Source organism: Phasianus colchicus, chromosome 23 (assembly GCF_987193195.1).
Source record: "Phasianus colchicus chromosome 23, bPhaCol1.hap1.1, whole genome shotgun sequence".
Taxonomy (NCBI): Eukaryota; Metazoa; Chordata; class Aves; order Galliformes; family Phasianidae; genus Phasianus; species Phasianus colchicus.
In genome coordinates, this window is record NC_143458.1 from 6,455,499 (window position 1) to 6,480,130 (window position 24,632).

The 24,632-nt window shown below is 48.0% G+C and overlaps 1 long non-coding RNA gene across 4 annotated transcripts; it reads left to right on the plus strand.

Moving 5' to 3' along the window:
* The first annotated feature begins 17,316 nt into the window (after positions 1 to 17,316).
* Positions 17,317 to 24,181, plus strand: LOC116233052 (uncharacterized). 4 transcript variants are annotated; one of them, XR_004167874.2, is made up of 5 exons: positions 17,317 to 17,379; positions 17,838 to 17,889; positions 18,831 to 19,090; positions 19,271 to 19,460; positions 22,888 to 24,181. It is a non-coding gene; the product is annotated as an uncharacterized LOC116233052 (long non-coding RNA). The 4 variants fall into 4 exon arrangements; XR_016459553.1 differs by having other exon boundaries at positions 18,836 to 19,090; XR_016459552.1 differs by lacking the exon at positions 18,831 to 19,090 and having other exon boundaries at positions 22,888 to 24,180.
* The last annotated feature ends 451 nt before the right edge of the window (positions 24,182 to 24,632 follow it).

The following is a 24,632-nucleotide window of genomic DNA, read 5'->3' on the forward strand; positions in this document are numbered from 1 at the left end:
CCACCTCCATCTCCCATCGTTAAAAATTAGGTAAATTGGGAAAAACAGCCTGACTGTGTTCCATCCCACCTGACTGAGTGCTGGGTCATGTCTCGGCCGATCTGTTTCCCAAAGAGGAATGTTCTGCCCAGATGGATGGGCACACGAACCTCTCGGAGACAGGATGCAGCACCCCAAGTAAGAAAACAACTTCGCTAATTAAAATGGAAGCTCATTTAAAGCAGGAGAGAAAGGCTGAAGAGAAAGCAAGATGCTGAAATAACCATGTCCTGTTCAGGATGGGAAGTGTATTCTCCCCAAGGGGAAAATAAGCAGTTAATGCCAGCGAGACTCACAGCAGCACTGACGAGGTCCTTGGCTTACTCTTTGGTGTGGCTCTGACCTCAATGGTGCAGTGATGAAGGGAATTGTTGGGGGACGCGTGAAAACTCAAGGAGCCCTCTTTTTCCGTATTGATGAGCTCCATTTTAATTGCTATCTGAAATTAATTAGGATAGTGTTAGCTTGGAAGTCATCACTTGCAATTAAAAAGCTTAAGATTGGAGGGGAAGAGAAGCAGGAGGGCAGAGAGGCAGCACGGCAGCGGGCACCCCGTGCTCAAACCTGGGGCATTTGGGGTGGGACAGTGGTGGTGTTGGAGGGGTTTTGTTGTCTGGGGGCTTTATTAATGAATAAATTGCATCCACCCAGACTGGCCTCTTTCTCTTTGTGGACATTGATTTGATTTTCTCTAATTCTTTCTGATTGTTGTATTTAGGATGGTGCTTACCAGTGTGAAAGAAAAAAAAAAGCCATCCCATGTCACTGATAAATCCAGAGATAACTGCAGAGGTCGAGGAACGGAGAGAGGAGAGACAAGAGAGCAGAGGACAGAGTTCCAGCCAGCTCCAGCTCCATCCTCAACCCCCCTGGCTCTGCAGGAGAGCTGCACTGCATGGCCCAGAATGGTTAATTGGGTGGATTTCCCCCCGGGCTCTGGCTGGGGGGAGGAAGGAAGGAAACAATTTAGCTGCATTTCCTCGTTATCTGATCTCAGTCATTTTAATTTGTGCTCTCTTTGAGGCTTCTCCTATTTATATGTTTTTTGTTGTTGTTCATCTTCTGCTGTCGGCTGTGTGTTCAGCTGAGTAATGGATGACATTGCAAGAAAATGGGAGATTTTTCTTGTCCGACCCAATAAGCACTTCCAAGGTCATACGTGATGGAGGAAGACAGTGCTTTCAAGGTGAGGTAGAAAGTGGGATAAAAACACTTCTTTTATCAGATCTTCTTCATTTTTAATAAATTTGCCACTGCATTCCCATCAGAAACCAAGAACAGCCTCATTCTTTCCCATTTTTTCCCCTTTTTGGTGACTGGTCCTAAGCAACCACCCACAGGAACCAAAAAAAGCTCAGTCAGAGAGAGCTGTCCTTAAGGAAAGATGGAAAGGAGCTGCATGGGAGACCAACAGCCTTCCATCGGGCCCTCCAGGAGGGATGCAGGGGGGTCAAGGAAGTGTCCCCCCACCCAACCCATCCATCTCTGGCTGCCTGCAAGAGGAAGCACTGTGGGATGGAAGGTTCAGTGCCATAGGACAGGGTTTGGCCTGGTCAGGGTCAAAATTTCACTTTGGGGGTAAGTAACACCCAGCACCTTCTTTACTCTGAGCTCCAAATTGCAGGTTTTGGAATTCTGGGATGCTAAGAAATAGCTGAACCCAGAAGCAGCAACTCCCCGGGGTTGGAAGAAGGTAGAAAAAGATCTCTTGCACACTGTGTGTCTTTTGTAGCATTACAAAGAGGCAATATGGTAAAACAGCTATTAATTATACCTGGCTTTGCTTGAGCAATTAAGGAGTGGGCATTCCAGTTACAGGAGAGCCCAGGCAGAGCCTCAGCGAGGTCAAATCAAAGTAAAGAAAAGTGCAACAACATTAAGTTTGGTTAACTGCAAAAGCAGTTCCGTGCTCTGATTTTGGCATCTGGAGCTCCCAAGGCCAAGGGAGAGATCTCTGCATCCATTTTGGAAATAGGAATAAGGGCGTAAGGCCCTTGCAGCTTGCAGATGGAGCAGTGCAACACCCAGAAGGATCCACAGCCCATGCAAACCTCGTTGGCACGAGAGACCATTGATGCCAACACAGTGAAACAGAACCCTGCAGCCTTAATTAAAAGGGCCACTGCTAATTAACTTCAAAACACAGCAATTCAATACACTTTCCACTCTGCTGCAGGGTTTGCTATCACTGCTGGGTGCAAATGCTCCTCGCTGGGTCGGTGCTCATCCCAGGATGATCTCCAGGGCAGGGCTAACCAAATCTTTGCAGTCCACTCCCTCTGAGATCTCTCCTCCTGCCACTCCTCTCTCCTTTTATTATCTTTCCCTTCTTTTTAATTTGACCGATCCTGGTTCCAAGCCTCAGAAATCAGCGAGTTATAATAGAAATGTCTTCTCAGCCGTATTTATAGCATTGCACCAGCGTGAACCTTGCATAAAGTTCAGGTAGCATGGTAATTTAAATTTAGTTCACAGAAGCAGCAAGGATGCTGCTGTGCCCTTCAGGAGCAGATTTTCCCACTTTTCCCCAGGCTGGTGATGGATCTGTGCACTGAGCCTCCCACACTGTGCTTCGATGGGGACAATTTCAGATGCAGGAGGGCAGGGATGGGGTATGGAGTTTGTGTCTTGAACTGACAGTGCAGCATCCAAATTGGTGTTTGGTAGAGAAACCATCAGCTTTAAGATTCAGGCTTGGGTTTTATGTTAATTTGGATCCCTGGAGCTGGTGAGAGGTTATTGCATGAGGGAGAAGGATTCCTGTAGCAAAATGCTGACCCTTGGGCTCAGCACCCTTGGTTACAGCGGTCCAATCCCATCACCTCCACTTCAGAGAAATTCACTATTCCCAACATATGACTGGCAGCCAGCCTTTGCCATCTGCTCTGGCCCCTTATTACGGATTCATAACAAACATATGCGACAATTAGATCTATAAAACATCTCGTGGATCGTATGTGATTGAAATGTAGGCATATGCTCTCTGCCCAGTTGTAGTGGAAATGCTAAGTAAGGGCCTGAAGCAGTGATGGAGCACCTGGTGGGAAGGCATCGTGAGAGCATCACTGGGCATTGTGATAGGTGCAAGAGTGTGCAGGGACTTGTGGTTATAGCTTTGCCACTAATGCTGGAGGGCAATTCTGAGGAGCTCTGCAGAGAAAACAAGTGGTGCTGATGGCAAATGAGACAGAAAGAAAACAGGACACACAAGACTTCTGGCAGTGCAGACCTCTGAGTATTAAGCACTGAGATGATTTCATTTGCTCCTTGTCCCACTTTCCCTTCCCTTCCTCACTTAGTTGCCGGGGGGAGGAAAAAAGCACCTTTTTGGAAATTGCATCATCAGTCACATTGCAGCAGGCAGGGCTGAGAGCACAACAATGGCAGCAGCCAGGCTCTCCTGGTCGATACAGAAGCCCAAATTGCAGGAAGAGTTATCCCTGGACAGACCTCCTCTGCTCACGCTCCATCCCCCCAGGCTCCATTCTGCTTCACTGCTGCTTGGTGGCACTTTTGATCACAACCCGAAGTGGACAGGTTTTTGCTGAGACACCCTCCTGTGCAGAGCACATCAGCTACAAGCAGCTACGTTAGCTCAAGAATTCTCTTCCTGACTATGTTGGACTGCAAGGGAGAGAACTGGAATCACAGAACATGGCTTTGGTTGGAAAGGACCTTGAAGACCATTGAGTTCCAATCCCTCTGCCATGAGCAGGGCTGCCAGCCACCAGATAACCACTAGATCTCCCCTTCCAGCCACTCCTTCCCTCCCCACTTCCCCATCCCTCAGCAGATGCCACATCCCCTGGTGCTGCTCAATATTATACAAAGCAAAGGCTGACGAAGGCAAAGCAAAGTCGCTGGACTTGGAGACAGATTGTGGGAATGGAGGAGATAAATCCTGAGCACACAGCCTGCATGGGGAGAGGAAGACAAATACTGAAATAAATATGAGAAGAAGACAAATTTGGGCTACAGGGAGCGGCTGAGCCAGAGAGAGAGAGGAAATTGCACTAAAATAGACGAGGTTTCCTGGAGACAAAGGTAAAATTGGGAAAAATGAGATCTAAACTGAAAGGGGATAAATCACAAGGGCAGCAATGTCTGAAAATTATTGGGAATGAAGCCTTCCTGGTAAGTGAGACATCCCCAGCAAGACAGATCTGCTACAAGCAACAAATACAGCTATGGTGACAAGGACGGAGGTGAGCAGGGAACGACGAGGTGAGCTCTGCCTCCTTCCAGAGGGCTTTCTGTGGCCACATCCACTGTGCCTTGGGCTGCAGGTATCTCCCCAGAATATAAACTGAGGAATAAAATGATCTATGGTCGGATGTGAGCATTTTCACGTCCAAATTCTTCATTTTTGCAGAGAAATGCCTTATCTGGAGTACTGGGGCAGCATTCAACAGGAAAACATGCATGCTTATGAACTCAGAGCCTTGCAAATGGAGCCAATTCCTTTTTGCAGCTGGTTTTTAGCCAAAATATTGCCTTTTGCAGCCTCTTCCCAAGAGAAAAACCTGTTGCTGAACGATGGCTCCCAAAGCCATCAAACCCTCCAAGGAGGGAGCGATGCACACCAGGAGCATGCGAGGTTGGGGGGCATCTTTTCTGCCCTGTGCCTCCTGAAGTTGGGCAGCATTTCTGCCCTTTCATTTGGGTTCCTCTCCTGCTCCTTATCTCAGTGACACTGCACAGATAAATAGCAGCACTAATCCTATATTGAGATCACAACACGCTTTACACTTCTGTGCTGCATCGCAAGCAAGGAAAGCTCTCCCCAGGCTGTAAGGAAGCAGCATGGGATTTTTTTTAATTTTTTTTTTTTGTGCCAGGCAAAGCTGTGACATAAAGCTTATGGCTCGTTGCAGGGTTTTTCCACATCTCCCCCTCTTTGCTTTGGCAAGGAATTGAGTTTTCAGCTGGGAAGAGAGTGCTCTGTGCCAAACACACCCCCAGTTTTCCAGTGGAAAAGCAGAAATACACACACTGGCACACTACAAATGGGTAGCACTGTTCTGAAGGGGGGATGTATTAAAAAGCCAATGGTTTCCATAGAGAAAATACTCAGATTTCACACCAAAACTTATTTCTTTCTCTTAAGCCTAAGGCAACACCTCTGCTCATTTGCAGCAGTTTCTGGCTGACGTGGGGCTCTTGGGGCAGTTATTGGAGGAAATTGAAGGGATTTGAAGTGGGATTTGAAACTGGATTCGGAGCTGACCCTGCTGGTGCCAGCAGCTTCCTGGGGTGTTGGGGACCAGCTTGCAGTCCCTGTGTCCCACAGCCATCACCAAAGGCTCCCAACGCTGCAATTTCCCATTCTGTGAGATGTGAAGGGGAATTTGCTCTGGATATGAGCACAGAGGGGAAAATACACACAAAAAAAGAACAAGGAGATAGAAAAGCTGGTGTCAAAGACCATCTCGTATCCTGTATCCATCTGGCAGGCCACTCTGATGTGCCCTTGTGTTTGTGCACCCCATGCCTGGAGTTTTATATATGCCTGTATTCACCCTGTTCTTGCTGCTTTCCTGGCCTTTCCCCTCTCTTCCACTCTCTGATTTATGTAATTTGAAGTCCTGGTTGGGAGCTGATATTATGACACGTCCAGACTTCAAAATAAACCTCCCTCTTGATACTGGGTTATTTTATTGGGTGCATCAAGGCTGAAAACAACCTCATTCATCTTAAGAAATGTATTTTCCCATTTGCTGTATAAATACATACATGTTTCCTTGCATTATTCACCTAGGCACAGCAGATAGATGAGCAGTAACAACGGTGCCACATTTTTATTTCTCATTCTGTAACAGAAAAGGCACCAGGGAGGTTTGTGGCAGGAGCTCAGCGATGCAGAAAAATGGGTTGGGGCAAAGGTGGGGAGAAAAATGAACAGAGGAGATATCCCACTGCCAAGTAAATTCATCTGGGAATGGGGACAAGGGGGCTTCAGCCCATCTGGGGCCATTGCCCTGGTCAGAGAGATGGAGGAGCACAGATGGAGGAAAAGCCAGAGGATAGGTGAAAAATAAAGACCAGGAGGGAAATATAAATAGGCAGAGAAGAAGAGGGAGGGATGACAAGAGAGGGGAAAAAATGAATAATTGAGAGTCTGTAATAAACACAGTGTAGACGCACAGAAAAAATGCCTATGTGAAAATGTAATTACTGGCTGTATCAATAACATCAGTGCACAAGACCGGCTGCAGTGGGGTTATGACCAAAACAAGCTATAAGTCTTGTGGAAGCTCAATTCAGATGCACCTTAGAAATGATCTGTGTTAAAGTCTAGGCATCTTAATTCCCCTGCACCTCCATGGTGCTTTTGTGAAATAGTAAAGGGGAAAGTCAGCCTCTGCTTACATCAGCTTTGAGGTCCATACGAGACTCTGAGCCCTGATAGGTGGCAAAGTGCTGGTTTGGGGGTGCTGCAGATGGCCAACAGCCTACATCTACCACCCCAAAGGCCAACTGCCCTGACGGCCAACAGGCATCACTGGCCATTGTTGTCCAGGGATGCTCTTCCTCAGTATTCAAGGAAGCAGATTTCAGGTCATGCCTTGCCTTCAGGAAGCAGAAAATACAATGAAAGTGTTAAAACTCCCCTCCCTTTTGATCCCAAGATCATCTGAAGCACTTATCTGCTGTTTTTAAACCTCTGCTGTGGTAATGCAGTGGATGTTTCTTAATTGGACGCTGTTGCTGATTCTAATGAATCCAAAACAAGACTTTCTTTCTCTTCATTACTTCACATGTGTATTTTGAGTTTCACTTCATCGCACCACCGATCCTCGTTTACCAGCAGCTGCAGTGCTGCAATGGGATACAGGTTTGTTAATCATATCCTGAGTACTGGGATAAGAAAATCAAATTATTTGTCCCTAGGAACTCAGACCAGTGCAGTTTCAGCCCTGCACAGCCTGGAGGGCCTTGTTGGCTCCCTAAATTCATCACCTTTAGGATTACTCACCCTGGCATGTGGGTGTCCTGCAGTGGTTCCCAGCTGTTCTGGGTGTGACTGGGAGCAAATTAGAGCTGTGCTGCTCCATCCCATCTCTTTGCATGCCATAACCTGTTGCAGTGCTGCTCCTTCCTCACACGCCAGCCCCACTTGTTCCCAGAAGTACTGATAAACCCAACCAAGATGCAGATTTAATGTTATCGGGAGATGCAGGGCATGTTTAGTAGGAACTCGAAGGATCATAGCAAGAGGCCTGGATGTAATCCAGGCTGCGGCGGATAAGGAACTGAAAAGCTGCCGCTGCTTCTTCTTTTCCTTTTTCTTCTTTTCACTTTTTTTCATTGGTTCAAGATTGCAAAGAGGCTGAGAGAGAAGAAAAGGAAACACGGGGACCTAGTGATAACGGGTGATGGACGTGATGCCGTATCCTCACCGAGAATACCAGAGATTGTAAAGCATTGAGAAATCAAACTGACAAGTGGGAACACAGGCTCAGCATAAGAAACGGCGGCTTGCTCAGAGCTCCTGCAGGCCTGGAGAGCTTTTCGGTTCTCCTCACGATGGATTAAGTGGATGTTGGAGATAGATAATTTTGAACTCCCTCTGCAATGTGTTCTGGCTTGTCATATCCTCGGGGAGGCCTGGAGCCGGAGAGACAAGCACCCAGCATGATGCTCACAGACATGAAGCTCCTTGAAAAACAAGAGGGAAAAAAGTGGCGTCCAGCAAGGCTGGTGACACCACGGAGCCTTTGGATACCTGGGCAGCCTGAGGGATGAGTGGGAGCAGGGCATGATACCGGCTGGTTTTGCTGCAGGGAAGAACGCTGGCCTTGGTCAATGAGTAGATCCAAATTCCAAGCATTCCCCAAGGAGCCATGGAGGGTTAACTGATGCCAGTGCTGGTCAGAGAGTGGGATTCCTTGCAGGTGAGGGAAGGGGTGATGCAGCAGGAAAGTGTGCAGCCACCTCACTCAAAAGAGAACAGCAAACCCCTCAACATTAGGCAGGTGAAAATAACAAAAAACATAGGAGTTCAGTCCTCCTTCTTAATTATTTTGCAGTTCAGTGTGCAAGAATTGTTTTTAGCCTTTCATTCCTCACCCTCTCCCAATATCGCTCTCCTCTGCACAGACTGAGCTGCTTTCTGCTGCCAATTGCTGCTGGAGGAGCGGCTCAGAAAGGGCAAGGATGCTCTGCAAGGAGATCAGAGCTGGAGGCCTCTTTGAAAATCCCCAGGGCAAAGGAGAGGGGCAGGAACGTGGTGCCCTGGCTGAGCTGCCATAAAATTGGCCAGGAAATCTTAACGGCTTTGATGAAAAATGCCTTCCTTTGCTTTTGACACTCCTGTCCAAACAGTGTTAGGTGTTGGACTGATATCACAGCTTCCACCTGCGGCAGCAGCAGGAATAAACATGCCTGGATAGATATTGTGTCCTCACCGAGCTGGGAGCAATGATATGGTATATGGAAGTTCTAATTTATAGGTTCAAAGGCTGTGGATGCTGGAAAATGTCTATAGCCCAAATGAGAAATAAAGATTACGATGTGAAAGCCCCATCAGCGTAAGTGGCGAGAGCTCATGCAGGCACACTTGTGTGCTCCAAGTGCTCGGCACAAGCCACTAAATATTCCTGTGCCAGGCAGCCAGGTTTACAGTAAAAGCAAAGGCATTTACAGAAAGCCATGTACATGCACATCCATACACATATGCACAACTTCTCATCACAACCCCCAGGATTTCATAGCAGTAATAGCACTTATTTTTGGCTGTTTGTACATATGTGATGAGAGTGCTTCTGGTTTTAGCTGTTTTCTTCCAATTTTCTCCAGTATTTATGAGACATTGGTTCAAACCCCATAAGAGCTGAGGGGAAACGTTGAAGTACCTTCAAATTTTGATGAATGTGATTTTTGCATAGGATGCATAATGATCCAATCCACAGCGGTGCCACCCAGTCAGATCCAGGTCAGCCTGAGATCCTGATCTCCAATGACCCCCTTGAGCACTGGTGGGATCCAGAAAGCTGAATGGAAACGAACATTGCACCAATGAACGGAAGGATAAATGAGATGACCTGTGTAATTACAGCCCTGTCGGCTCAACTTTGATTCCAGGCAAAATAATGGAATATCTCCTACAGGACTTGTTTAGCAAGGAATTAAAGGGAATAATGCAAAGGATGCCAATCAAGAGGGACTTACGGAAAATAAATCTGGTTGAAATATCTTGATGTCTTTTTTTGATGAGGTTATAAATTTGGCTGATACAGGTGATGCTGTGATTGTGACACATTCAGGCTGGGTCCTGTGTGATGTTTTGACTAAGAGACTGGGATGGAAGGTGATCAGCAGAGCAACACAGGCAATGCACAGCTGGCAAGGTGGCACATCCCAAAAGGCATTTCTGGGGGTGGGAGGGGTGGGAGTCCTTACAGTGTGTGCTGCATTGCTGCTGTTTGGCATTTTTATCAATGACCTGCAAGAAAGCATCACATTGGCCCTGATCAAGATTGCAGCTGGTGCAAGGACTGGGGGAATGGCACAGAAGGAAGAAGAAAGGGCATCAATATGGGGTGCACCTTACTAAAGGCGTTTGGCTGGCAGTGGAGAGGGAGGGCAGCAGGGATGGGAGATGGGGCTATTAGGCTGATGGACGAGATGTGGAGGAGAGAATTAAGTATTTTTCAAGCTGAAAAGCTCCTTTTCAGGCTTTTTTTTTTTTTTTTTTTTTTTTTTTTGTATGGAAAGACAGAAACTCCAAGGAACTGTGGGGCCAATCCTTTTGCTTTCCAGTTCCTGTGTAAGCCATGCAACACCTGCGCTCCGCTCACAGGGTCTGCGCTGCTCTGCTCCCTTGCCTTCAGCTCATTTCTCACCCACTTTACTGGATTTCAAAGATTTCCAGCACTTAGATGTTATTGCAAATCCCACAAGGCACCTGGCTGAGTCTTCAGGCTTCAAATGATATTAAAAACATGGCCTGAAGTAACTCACCTGGGGCTGGGCACTGTGCGTTTGGTGCTTCGCAGCAAACCTGGCTGTGGGGGGCTGCAGGCACAGTGCAGCACATCCTCCCTGCTCCACATCTCTCAGCCCTTTTTGCTGGTGCAGCTTTGTCCATTCCTTTCCCCTCCAAACCCCTCCCCTCCTGCAGCTGGGTGAGGTTTTGCAGCTGCTTTCTGCCATCCCTCCCCTGCCAAGAGCACACAGCACTCCGGGCTCTCCGTAGTGAGCACTTATTGCTTCCAGAGCAGCTTTCTCAGCTCCTGCAATCCAATGCCCAAGAATAATGGACAGGCTTCAGCAGAGGGAATTTAATTCTGCTCCCACTCCTTTCAGATCAGAGCCCGTGTCAGCGGGGTGCTCTTACAACAAGAGACTTTATTACAGCTTATCCAACACTTGGCAAGTTCTCAATCTGGAGAACTGGTTTGTACTACAGAGATTGCTGCTCTGTGTTGCATGCTAATGGAGATGTATAGCTGCACCTGGTATGTATGGGGAACCAGAAAGGAAGGGTTTCAACCAACTGGTGGTGGAAAAGTGGATCGCAAAGCTTTGTGCTGGTTTTTGGCCCTTTGGAATTGGAAGAGCAGTGTCAGACGTGTTGCTCAAGCTGTGGTTGTCGAGCTGAATAACTCTTCCTCTTCTCACTGCTTCCACCCAGGAGGGAAAAGAGAAGACAAATTGCACCAGAGTGGTGTGAAATTCCTCAGGGTCCTCTGGCTCCGGATCCCTCTAGCAAAAAAAGCACCATGAGACTGGTCCTTCGCTGGGCCCACACCAGGGACAAACTTCCTCCTCCCTTTTTCCCTCTTTTTTCCTGTATTTTCTCTTTTTCTTTCAATCTTCTTTTCTCCTTTTTTTTTTTCTCTTCTTAGTCTTTTTTTTTTTTTCTTTTCTCTCCCTGTTTTTTTTTTCATTGACCTTTTCATTCATCTGCAGAAAAGCCCTGGGAGCAAACTGACCTGCAGGAGAGCAACCCACCTAACCAGTGAGCTTGTAGCAGACCTCACATTCAGCCCCTCACATTTATTCCTCTCATCTATAGTTACAATTTCCCTGCTTGCCAGGGAATAAAGCTCAGGAATGCAGTTTCCCAGGCCCCTGCCTTGCCAAAATTGAGTGTGTTTGCCTCTTCTGCCCTGAGCGAGCATTAAACCCCCTTTAAGTTCAATAAATACTCCCCAGGCCTGGCCAGCAAGGTAACTGGAGGCTGCATCGCTTGTCACTGCAGATGACACATGCCTCTCTCTCAGGATGTGGTTTAATGAGCTTCTTCATGGTCTCCCAAGGCAGAAGTGTATTTATGGCACAAGGGGAGATTTATATAGTTTTTCTTTAAAATCTGTCAGCTAATAATAGCTGTGGCTGGGGCTGGGTTGTGCCGGTCTTGCACACAGGTATAAATCAAGGCTGTGTGCTCAAGCCCTACCATCATTTTCTCCCATTTGGAGACCAAGTAGATAACACTGTGTGCAAAACGTTTGCACCCAAGAGAGAAGGATAGAAAGACATTCCAGCTGAATTAGCAAGGCCCAATACCTCACCCACATCCTCGCCTTTCCCTGCTGCCCCAAACCACCCAGACCACCACACTGCAGCCCCGCTGCCCATCCCATCCCCTGGACCAGCTTGCAGGCCAGCGCTGCTCTCCAAGCCAGCACCAAGGCAGGTTACCAGCAGAAAGAGGCTGTCCATGACTCATCTTCACCCTGCCAAGCGACCTACATCTCTCCAGCCTCAACCAGCCAGCCAAGCCAATGAAACACTGCTCGCTGTCCCCTGGCGCTGCACAGTCCTGAATTGCACAAATGCCCACAAGACAGTTTTTTCAAACAAAACAGATGCATATTATTTTTTATCCAGGAGGTGAGGGGGGCTGAATAAAATAGCTAACAGGTACCAGAGGGACGAGTCCTGCTAATTCTGCTCATGATAAAGGTCTTTTAAAATGCCTCTGGTGCCTGAAGCGCTGATGAGACTCCAGGTTTGCTGATTCGTGGGCCGCGGGCCAGGCTCCCTCTGGAGCCCATTAGATGTCCTATAGATAGGCAGCTGGATGCATGGCACATGGTGCAGCCACGCCAGTCACAAGCTGAAAAGCATTACTAAGCAAGAGAGCATTTCCCATTTCTGACAAGAGGGCCAGGGAGGGGGTACAGCTTCTGGAAATCACAGCAGATTAGCTCATGGGTTTTTTTTGTTGCTCTTTGTACCATGTTAAATATTTTAGCACAGAGCTAAACAACCTGAGGAGGAAGAATCATGGAGCCACACAATCACACAACAGCCCCAGCTGGATGAGACCATGAGGATCACTGAGTCCAACACCTGGCTGCACGCAGGACTTCCAAACCCACATCCTCTGTCTGTGAACAGTGCTCATGCAGTGCTCAGGTGAGAATGATGGGGACAGACGGGCTGTGTGTGCTGCTCCCCATCATCACTCTGCCCCAGTGCCACCTATGCCCGTTCTAAACCTTCCTGCTGACACCCAAAACCTCACGCATGCACCTGCAGCATAGGGTAACATATTTATGGCACAGATCTGTGCAAAGCCACGGTGAGAGGCTGCTGCCCTTGTGCCAGCAGGGCTCCTCATCCCGCCCCGGGCTGCGCTGTTCCTTCCCTGAGAGGCCAACCCATCCTCGGTACTGGACTGGGTAATTCAATAGGTTTGCAGATCTGCCTCGGGTCAATTTTAATTCTATTTAAAGGACAGTCGATAGAGCCATCTCTGGGGTTTTCTGAGATGGAATTTCATATTGTGTTTAATATGCGCTGAATGCACCGGCCAGGGGAGAGAGCACTTCAGCGTCGATGAGACATAAAGGATGGGACGGGAAGCGCTCTGCAGCCTTCCTCCTTTTCTATTTTCAGCTCTGAGGCCCTCATGAGCTGCACTAAGGAAGGCTGGTTCCACTGGGATTTGTTGGAAGGCCCCCACGGCACAGAGCATCCCCTGCCTGAGCCCTCCCAGCTAAAAGCACTCCGTGAGGCCACATCACTCTGCTGTGCACAGCCTTTGGAGCCAGGGGAGAAAGCCTGCAGTGAGATGGGGGTAACCCAAAGAGCACGAGTACTGCTGCATGGCCATCAGCCTCCGCTCCACCCCCACAGCTGCCATAAAGCAGGGGGTAATGTCATGAGGAAGGGATGAAGGAGATGGATATTAATAAAGAAAGAGGGCTTTCAATGCTGCTGCTCATCTAAAACGTTCCCTTAAGTGCAGAACAAGACATTAAAGTACTAAGACACAATTTCCATGCAACTTAATAAAGGGGAAAATGATATCACCGCTGGAAAAAAAAAACACACGAAATACATACAGGGGAATTTGATTGTATTGCATTATGCTCAGATCAACCCTGTGACTGCACTGCACAAGCAAAGAGGTTATCAGCACTGCCTCCCACTGCTTGTGCCAGCATGCAACAGGAGCACTTTGCTCAGCCACAGTATTGGGAACAAACCCATCACCCCTCGTGGAAATATTTTCCCTACACACAAAGCAGGAAAGCAGTAAAAGGGGCAGATCTGAAAAGTAAACCTGTAAGAAAACCATCAGTGATGCAACTGTCAGATAACAAACGTGCACCAACAGCAAGGAATGAGCCTTCCTGCGTCACATCAAGGTGACGGCGCACCAGGAGTTAAAATATCCCATGGGGTTTGGCATCATTTCAACCCACACAGGAGCTGGGCTGCTCTCAAAGCTTCATCTGCACAGAGCACAACTTGGAGTGAAGCTGTCCCTCCCCTGCTGGAGGTAATTAACGTATATCAAAGAGGAATTCAGCTGGAGTGGCTATTTCAGTAGCACGCAGCATTCTCCCCCAGTTTGGGTTTGTTTTCAAAATTGCACATAAAGTGCAACTGCGGCACATTTAATTTTCTATTATGCCTTCGAAATTAAGTTAGATGGCCCTAATAATAGCATTGCCTTTAAAATAACGCCGTGTTTAAAGAACAAACTCTCCAATGTCGCCGGCACAGCATATTTGTCTTGTGCTTAATTTCCACTTGCTGTTGTATTATTAGACATTAACATGATAGTTTTGTTTAATCTCTGGCTCCGTCGCCCATGGCTGACTCCAAACTGATCACTCGCCCCCGTTGATGAAAGTCCTAATTCATCCTTGTTAGTGCAATTAGGAGGAAATTGGATAACGGTGTCACTTGGCACTAAAGGTCCTGGAGAGGGTGAGTCTGTCCCCCGAGAGGTGACGCGCTCGGCTGTGTTACACGGCTCCCAGGGAGACAGTGGGGATGAAGGAATTGAGGCTTCAGGATGTTCACAGGTGGAGTTTGGTAGGGTTTGTTGCTCTTTTCCCCCCGAGGCAGTGCATGGAGGGGTCCGTCCTGAATCCCAGCATCCGTGCCCTGTATGTATGGCCAAGCTGGTGGAGCTGAGGAGGCACGAGGGCAAAACCAGCCCTGTTTTGAGCCCATAGAATTAAAGGATCAGAGACATGTGGGAAGAGCAGGATTGTTTTTTCCAAAGAAACAAATCCTCCACGATTTTCAGGAAAGGTGCTGCAGTTCGTTTTTGTGCTGTTTGTGGCCAGTTCTCACTCAGCCACGAACCTGAGCACAGAAACAGGATGAACGCTCTTCATTATGGCCCTGAAATTAACACACGTGTTTGTAAGAGGTTCCCTAGGCCTCTGCACTTCCCAGCACAATTTCTTGAAGGCTTATCTCCCTTCATGCAGGCTTCTATGCATTCAGCTTGCAGGGAGCAGCCCCTCACCCAGGACCCAGGCTCTCTTTGGGTGTCCATGCAAAAAGCAAAAGTGATCATCAAACCTTAGCAATTTGCTCTGCCAGAATTAGGCACGCAGACCTGAGCTCTTGGGTTATCAACCAAATGCTCTCAGTTTTTTGGGTAAAATGAGGCCATTTGAAACATATACATATGCATACATATATATGTGTGTGTGTATATATATATATATCTGTACTGTTCGTTAAACACAGAGCTCCTAAAGACAAGAGTCAGATCATTTCCAACTTTTCTGGACCATTAAGAGTGTTGTGGTCCTGATGCCACCTTCCCCCACAACAGGCACAGGTATTTCATGGCTGGGGAGTGACATCCCCCAGGCACAGCAAAGCTTGTGCTTCTTGTTTGAGGTCCTTGGCATTTTGGCACTGTCCTTCTGCTTCTATGGTCTGTATGTGTCCGTTGTGATGGGTCTCAGTGCTGTGATGCCCACCTGAGCAGCTGCAGGAAGCAGTCGGTGCACAGTGGGATTTCCAGATGTGCACAGCTGGAGGAGGCAGCCGGTGCCCTTGGCTCATGGTGCAGATCTCACCACAGCAAGCTCAGAAAATCACAGTGGGAACAATAAAAACAGACTGAAATTTACATGTACACCCCCTCCACTCCACTTCTAGCTGTTTTTGAGCTTTTCTATAAATCAGAGTTTATTCATACTTTCAGGTGGGCTCATTATCCACGCAATAACTTCAGCAATGATTCTCTAAACGCTGAGCTGCTCTCGACCTCCAAACACTCCTTGTTTTTTTGCCGGTGTTTCAGCCATCCTCTTGCAGGAAGAGGAAACAAGAAGTGCTGTCGGCAGTCACGAATACGCTCTGCTCAGCCACCCCAAAGTGCTTTTGGCCACACAGAAGTGCTCGGAGAAGCAGCCAGCAGAGCAGAGATGCTCACACCTCAATCAACGCCTGCACACCACATGAGGACCGTAGGGACACAAACCTGAAAGAGCACTCCTGGCCACCAATTCCCCGTATCCAGGCAACCATGGGGCAAAATCGCTCAAATAGTTAAAGCCAACGCTCTGTTTTTGGCAAGGAGTTGAGATTTCCAGCCTTACTCACTCGAAGCACGGCTCCACGCATGCCATCCAAATCCACAGCTCCACCTCTGCTCAACCTCAAAATGATGGTTTGAGGCTCCTCTTGGGACTCTGGTAGAGAGGAAAGGCAGGGAGCAATGCAAATTAAGAGCAAAGAGGTGAAACTTCTGTTTGCACAGAGCAGAAAGCCTGATTTCCCAGGCGGTTATCAACCAGCAGGCAGCAGGGATGGGGCAGTTTTGGCACAAGGGCAGCTGGGTGAAGAAACAACTTTTCTGGGGTGTTTTTCTTCCTTTTTTTTTTTTTTTTTTTGTATTGTGCCCACAGATGCATTAACAAACAGCTCGTTTCCGATGGACCTTGGGAGAATCAGCTCAGACAGTGAAGGGTGGAAGGAAGAGACTTGTGCATGAATGTCTCATTGTCACAGCCCTCTTAACCTCCTCTCAGTCTAATCCTGTCCTTAATTGACTGTATTCTGATTATATTCTAGATAGCCTGCATCAGTCTGGGAGGATGCAGTGGGCAATGAGTGCTGTAGCTGTTGTGGAGGAGAGTAAAACACAGCAGAACAGCCAAAAAAAGGCATCTGCATCTGCTTGCACAGAAGCCTGCTTTTCCTAACCAAAAGGAGAAAAAAAGTTGAAACTTCACAGAAGAGTTAAAAAAATCTTCATGAAAACAACTCACAGGCTACTGCTCCTGGATTTCAGCTGCCCATTTAATACAGACGAAGATGCCACTGGTGGGGATGGAGCTCAGTGCCTCTCCATCCATCCTCACCTCACCTGTCTGTCTGCAATCAGTGGCAGAGTGGAGGCTGTGGCTCTGTGAAGTGGCTCTCTGAGAGGCCTTGCTAATTGTCTTGGCAGAAAGGAAGAGTTCCCCCAGTGCAGAGCGATAAATCAGAGGTGATAATAACTCTTTCCAAAATAATCCTCAGGCAGAAACAAAATCCAGCACTGAGAGCAATACGGAGTCAAAAAGTGCCACCTGTGTCTGAGGGTTACTTAGGTCTATAAATACTGCACTCCTCTCCTGTGCCTCTGTAATATATTGCTGTTAATAACACGTTGGTGTCTGGCTTTTTTAATGTTCAGGCTTTGTCTTCCTGGCGTAGCCACGAGGTGTGATGCCATCCCCGGGGTTATGGGCTGAGCTGAGAGATGCTGTGAGATTCAGCCTTTGCAAATGGGTTGTTGCAAAGTTGACAAAAATGCCAACTTGCAAATGTCAATTTTACACTCATCTCCTGGGGAGCAAAACTCCCTGGTGGCACTGTGCAGATGCAATGGGCTTCCCATCCCATGCTACTGTGGTACTGTAGTAGAGATGCTAAGTCACAGCCTGAAGCAGTGATGGAGCACCTGGTGGGAAGGCAGGGCCAGCCCAGAGCAGCTCAGGTGCATGCAATGTACTGAGTGATGGAAGGGCTGCAGCCAGGATCCACCCCTTCCCAGCCCTCATTTAAGGGTTGGCAGGGGAAGCAAGGGGATCTTGCTGGAGATCCCTGCATGGCTGAGGTCTTCTGATTCTTCTGATGGTAAGTACCTTTTTTCCTTCATTCCTTCAAAAGAAGGGGGGCAAGACATGAGTGGGACTATTTGAATACTTTGAATCAATTCTACTTACTTAGGAGCTGATAGGATTGATTTGCAGGGAAGGTAAAAAAGATACCAGTGCAGCTGTGTCTGATTCTGGGGCTGTCCTTGCAGAGAATGCCAATGTCCAGAGCAGCCTCAAGCTGTGGTCACCTGAAACTGAAGTATAATAAGAGTAGCTAGGTTTGTGTTTCTGGATCTTAAACATCCCATCCTGAGCTCTCAGGTCAAGCCTCCTAGTATGGAAACCAAAATTCCAAACTGCAACACATTTGCAATAGCAAAGTCTGTCCCTGTCCTGCACGATGTCCTCAGATTTCTCCATTGTGGAACCTCCCCTGCAGCCCTAAATTTGGTCCTTGTGGAAATGTATGATGACTTGCTGTTTTGTGACCTCTAGGAAAGGAAAAGGAAAGGCCCAAATCCGCTGTCACCACTGCAGCTGGAGCAAGGTGAGATGAAGCCCACAAGCAAGGCACTATCTTTGCTCTTATTATGGTTGTCACCATTTGCTGTGGATCCCTATGACCTCAAAACTCCCTCATGCTTTCCTGGTATCAATCATTATTTAGCTGCTATATTCCAAATGGAAACCATGAACTTCTCCATGCCTTTATTCACTTATTCTTCATTCTTTTGCAGAAAAAGCTCTTCTCCCTTTAGTGACAGCAGATTAGAGGGACTGTGGTGGGGACATGTCTCATGCCATCATGTTCCTTCATTAGAGCATCATCAGTGCATGAGCTGCTGTCTTCCATGTCCGGAGTTCTGGGAGGCCATGCAGCAAACAGGGCACACTTTAGAGAATGAGCGACTTGCAGCAGGGAATAAACATGTGAGTGCTGCAATGTGAGTGGGGCTGGTATCAGCCTCAGCACAGGATCCAGGATGTTTGGGGATGCAAGGAAAAGGTGTCCAGCATAGAAAGGTGATGCATTTTAGCCCCCTACGACAGAACAATTTTCTACACAATAGCAGGAGGGATTTACAAGCCATATCCCCCCAGATGCTTTATTTTTGAGGTCTCTGGCATTAGAACAGGCCATAGGGTGCAGGAGCTGTTCCTACCCAAGGAGACGAATTCTCCCCAGCTTTTTTTGCCTGTGAGAGCCTCAGTGTGTGCAAACGTGGGTGCATGTGCCCATGGCAGCCACATCCCCTGCTTCGCTGCTTTGTGAAGAGAATTGGATTTTTAAAGAGGTTCCTCTTGGCAAGGGGCTCTGCTGGCAGAGATGAAGGAAGAAATGATCAAACCCAGAGGCTCGTACCTCTTGTCTCCTCCATTCGGCCCCTTTTGCAATGCGGTGGAGGAGCTCTGCTTTTAAACAAAAGCTAAACACTGTCAGTGGGAGAGCAAAGCAGGATCTCTCTGAAATGCAAATGCCTCTTTCAGAGCAGCCAGCTTTGAAAACAGGGATCCTGCTGACTCATGTTTAGAAACCGGGGAAGAGAGCTGCTTTGGTGCCCTGTCTGCCCTGCTCTCATCTTCAGCCCCATCTCATCCTGGGGATGTATATGTAAACCCTGGGGTAAAGCAGGCTGCGAGGATGAAATGGTGCCAGTGGGGATGGACCTGCAGCCCAGCCAGCATTTGCTTTATGAAGCCACGGGCTGCCCTTCCAACAAAGCAGGAGCAGCACAGTATCAGCACAGGTGAGGATTTACCAACGGGGCAGTGCAGATTTAAGCCTCACAGTTCGATGCATCAAGAGGATTTGGGGGCAGCTCTTTAAATCCCTTTCTAGTCTCCAGTATCTTGATTTTTTTATTTTTTTTTTTTTATTTTTTTCCCCCCCATCCTCTTTGCTCCTCGTGTTTTTTCTGTCCTTTCAGCCCTCTTCATGTCCATGAGTGCTGGGATCCAGGCAGGCAGATCCTCCTGCCTGCAGGTCTCATGCTATTGCCATTTAACAGCTGCTCCTGGCCTTTGCATTTACATGATGGAAGGAGTGGGGCCCCTGACCTGTGTGCTTCCAGAAAGGTGAAGGAGAAGGGAAGAACGAGAGAGAAACCAAAGGAGGAGGTACAGCTTCATTTCTCTAAGGCCAATACATTTCTCCATCCCACAGCTGTGTGCAGAGCTGACACCACAGTGCCACAAATGCTCTGAGCTCACCAAGAACATGAGCAGAACCACAGGGGGGTATTCCTGCACTTCCTTTCCTTATGGAGTGTGAATGGAAAAACACCTGCAGGTGTCTCCTGTCCCACTGTCTCTCCATCAGTGATGGGCAGCTGCCAGCAGTGTTGCACAAAGCCATTGCCCACAGGTGCAGTTTGCTGAGATGCCATCGAGGCCCAAACCAGCATCACTGGGGAGTGGCCCTTCCTGCCCAGCCCTGGGACCTGAATGTGTGGGGTACCTGAAATCCAAATATGTAATAATAAGAGAAGCAATAATAGAAATACCACTGCTTGCAGAGATGTCAAGCTCCAGGGGCGTAATGGAAATTCAGATTTTTTTTCTTTCTAATGCGCTTCTGCTCTAATAACTGCTTTTTTTCCCCTCATCGCTTTTCATCTGAAAACACTGGCATGCTGCACCAGCAGCAGCTGATCAAGACTTCACACGTCCTGCTCATTATCCTCGCTTCACACAAGAGGAAGCGGGAAGGATTGATAGCACCCAATTTTGTACAAGTGTTGCCCAAAGTGAAATACCCGGCCATGTCTGCTCCTGCAAGGCTGCAGCTGTGCCATGTCTGAGGCTGTGAGAGGAGAGACTTTATAGGGCCTGATAAAACCTTTTATTAGACCCACAGATCCAGCTGGAATAGGCAGACAGGTTTTAGCTGCATAGACCTGAAGATGGTCCTATAGGCTCTCAGGACCCTGCATACCTTCCCCATCCCTGGAGGTGCTCCAGGCCAGGTTGGGCAGCCTGATGTGGTGAGTGGCATCTAGCCCACAGCGGGGCAGTTGGAACTGGATGATCTTCAAGGTCCCTTTCAATCCCACCATTCAACGGTTCTATGATCCTTTCTCCATCTCCTCAAACCCTGGAGATGCAGGAGATGGGCTGATGCCAAAGGCATGGCCACCCCAAGGACCAATGCAATGAGAGCTGCCCAAATCCTCCTCCTGCCTCTCAGGTGCACTAAAAATTCTCCAGTATGGAGTTTTCCTCTGTACCTGGGCTGCAGGTGGTGAGCAGAAAGTCCAAGAGCTGTGCAATAGCTGGAAGTTCACTCCTGCACCAAACTGTCCCAGCCTGATCCTACTGCACATTGCAGAGCTCCCTGTGCAGCCCCTCTCTTTTCTTCTGCATGAAGTCCCCTCAGGAGTTGTCCCCCAAATTATTTGTAACATCACAAAGTGCATCAATAAGATTTCCCTTTTTTTTTTTTTTTGTTTGAAAAAATGATAAAAGGGTTCATCCTGTTGGTAATTCATAGTAATTGTAGTAACCTGGTAATAACTCCTAGCAATTAAGCACAGTACTGATTCAGTTGTTTACTGGTAATGTCTTTTCTGTGTTTATGGGGGCTGCGCTGGAGTATAAATATCTTACTTTGTTGGTTAATGAAAACTTACTAAGTAGCATCCTAAAAAATGCTTATTCATTGTAAGCTATTCTTAGCAATCACGTGTGAATGAGGAGTAATTGCTTTACTTGGGACAGTAATTAGAAAGTACTAAGTCGTTGTTTTCCCTTCCTGAGTGGCTGCTTTGTTAACCATGCATCTGCTCTCCCAGCATTAATTCTGCACCCAGCACCACTGGGGGATATTTGGGGGCATTTTTGGGCCGAGGGCTGCATGGCCCATGGGGTGGATCCTTAAAAGCATCGAGTGATTTTATTTTTTAATGCTTATCAGGGGTGCTTGCAGGGATGTGATTTGGTGTGTGCTCAGAGCAGCTTGTTCTTGCTGGCAAGCAGGGCTTTCAGTGCAGCCAAGCATCTGCAAATAGGAACTTCTGACCACCCTGCTCCCTGCCTGCAGTTTTCCCATCAGCAAAATGGGAATAACGGGGCTCCACAGGATGTGCTCCCAAAATCAAGAGGGCTGCAAAAAAGGCCAAAGGGCCTTAAACAGGACAGGTTTTCCCCAATTCATCCAGATGAAATAGCAGAGATGGGGGAGAGCTGCAGTGCCTGCAGGTGGCAGGAATGCCACAAACCAGGAGAAAGCTGGGGGTTGGTTGTCATCAGAAGAGGATCTCGTGCACAGTGTAAGACATTGGACAGTGCAGGTGATGCGTGGCCCGGGTAGGATGCAGGGTGGGATCTATGTGTCCTGGCTGGCAGCCGGGGGTTGAGAACATTTGGATGAGTATTCAGGGGTCATCCCCATCCCCACAGCGTGGCACCGAGTCCAAGCAGCCACGTGCACATCTCCCAGCCCGAGCTCTCATAGGAACTATTTGCATTTTTCCATCCCTTTCTAAGAGGGTGAGGATGAAGGAGCCAGCACGAGAGCAAGAAGCAGCTCCAGGGCACCCCGATAAATCCCTGCAGGGCTGGCGGCCAAGGCGCCTGCTTCCCTGAGATAAAGGGAACGCGTGGTGCTGCAAGGCGTGGACAGTGGCTGAACACCCTGCTAATCCCTTCAGCCCTGACACGGCTTCTTGAGGAGGGGGTGGCTGCTTTGTGAGTGCCTTGTGCACAGGGGAAGGGAGAGAGGAGGAAAATGGATTTTAGGATTTAGTCCCTGGGAAGAAGCAGTGCTGCAGAAGGGCTCTGGGGTGCGGGTGCATCGTTGAGGTGCATCCTGGCATGGGATGGGGCTCCTGATGGAAACCTGGGGCAGCAAAGAAATGACTTGCAATATTGCAACTGCTCGAGAAAATCACCTGAGGAGCCAGAAGGCTGAAGAACAAGAAGTGGAAAAAAAAAAAAAGAAAGTAAAAGGAGCTGTGATAGCAGACAGCACCTTATAGTCAGGAAATGCTGGGCAGGGAAGGCAAGTAGGACCTCAGTGCCAGGCAAACTCATGGTGAATGAGCCTGTAGTGTCTGTGGGGAGGTCAGGTTTGAAGTGGACACAAAGTGCTGAGCCCCAAATGGAGCCCCTGTGGTGGTTTCTGGCTGAGAAACCGTTGCTTCCATTGGGTGTGAGAGGCAGCAGTGATGCAGGTTCCTATAAAATCTAGGAGTCCATATAAAATTATTGCTCACCTCTGCTCTGGGAAATGAGCAGCCGTCCAGCCTGCTGCAGATGCAAAGCAGGCAGTGTGTGCCAGCTGGGACTTTTCCCCCCATGGTAAAAGAAGGCTGCAATGTTCAAGCTGAATTAAAGACCCTGCCAAGTTTGCTGTGGGTCCAGCAGCACGCTGTAATGACGGCTCTTCTTTTAACAACCTTAGAAGATGGTGTCTGCTCGTTTCCTTCTGGCAATGAAATCTGAGTTTTTATGTTTTAATTTTGCTTCTCTTCCAAGCCTGTTGCCTTTAATCTTGTTCTCAACTCTTGGGCTCTGTTGAGGGAACTCCTCTTTGCTTCTGTTGCAGGTTGCCAGCCCAGGGTGCTGAGAGCTCCCATGTAACCCAGCTCTGCTGCTAGATTACACTCTGACCTACACCTTTATGCACCATCCACCAGTGTGGTGTCCCACCTGTTCTGCTTGCTGATGCTGAAAGGCAGGAAGCAGAAGGGATGCTCCCAAGGGGCTGGCATCTCTTCAAATCAGAGACTCTGGCAACTGTTGCCTCACTGAAGAAATTGCTATCATTTTTCTAAGTGGTTGGGTCAATACAGGGGTGTCACTTGGGAAATTTGGGATTTATTTCTCCCCACCATCAACCCACTGGGAATAAGTGATGCAGGCAGGTAGATCCTCACTCATAGAGCTGCTGCGGTGATGAAGATGAAGCAGTTCAGTACTGGTCCCAGTAATGATCCCTGAGGGATGCCACTGTCAGTGATCTCCATCCACTGAGCCACTGAGCTCTGCTCTCTGGGTGGGATCTCACAACCGTTCCTCATCCATTGAACAGCCCGCCTATCAAAGCTGTACTTCTCCAAGTTAGAGACAAGGATGTTGTTGGGGCCAAATGCCTCACTGAAGCCCAAGCAGATGACATCAGTGGCTCTTCCATTGCCCGTGGACACAGTTATGCCATCTGGTTGGAAATGTTGGTTTCAAATACTTCAAAGTGAACATTTGGAGTTTTCATAGCAAGATGACAGTTTTGGTCCAAATTGAATCACACTGATTTTATATATATATATTTTATGCTAATAAGTAAATCCTCAGGGAAATCTCTTCCACTCCAAATGTGGACTGAAGGAAATTGACAAACTCCAAATGCTTCTCAGGGCTTTGTTTCTTGCTGCTGTTCGATTTGATATCGTCAGTTTTGGACAAAAATGGGGTTTTATTGGTTATTTTGGTTAGAAATGCTGAAATGTTTCCTAGAGACAAGCCAGGCTCCAAGAAATTTTCACCTGGGAGATTATTGTAGAGTTTATTTTTAGATGATTTTTAGCAGAAGATTGTTTTTAGAGTTCATTCTGTATTTTCTGCCATTACCCCACCCGCTCCCTCCCTCCCCCCCTTTACTCAATGTGTGGTAAAGATGGAAGAAAGCCTCTTTTGTGCTGACTGAAATGCCTTGCACAGCAAGCACCAAAACCCCGGGCTGAGGTGCAGCAAGGGCAGGTGAACACTGTGCAATGACCTCCCAGCCCATTTCGTGTTCTGGTTGGGCACATCTTCATGTAAAAGCTGTGTTTGAAATGAAAAGTCCAAGCATTTCATTTGCAGATACACAGAAACGAAGCATTTTGACTCTCTGTTCTTTTCCCTTTTCGATCCAAAAGCTGCTCACCTAATTTGCCTCAGCAATGGGTTCTGCTGGCGTTTGCTACAAACTCCTTTCAATATTCAGTTCCCCCGAGCCCTGGGGATAGGTTTGCTATTTCAAAGCCAACCCACTGAGGACCCCAAGGCAGCGGTTGGAGCAAAGCTCACAGCCTCTCCCCTTGGAAAAGCCTTCCAAGTGCAAGTTTTTGGTCTTCAGCGCAGCACAACAAGGGATATTTTGGGAGCCAGCTTGTTCTCCTGGTATCTTTCTTCTCCCTGCTTCCTGCTGCCACTTCGTGGCTTTTATCTCTCTGCTCTCCCTCCTTTCATGTCTCTGCTTTGGAGGTGAGATGTGATTCTCTGCTCCCCTTTCCATGTGCCAAAGCCCAGGAGATGCGCAGCAGCTCTGGGTCCTCTCCAGGGCCTTGTAAACCATGAAACTGTGGGGAT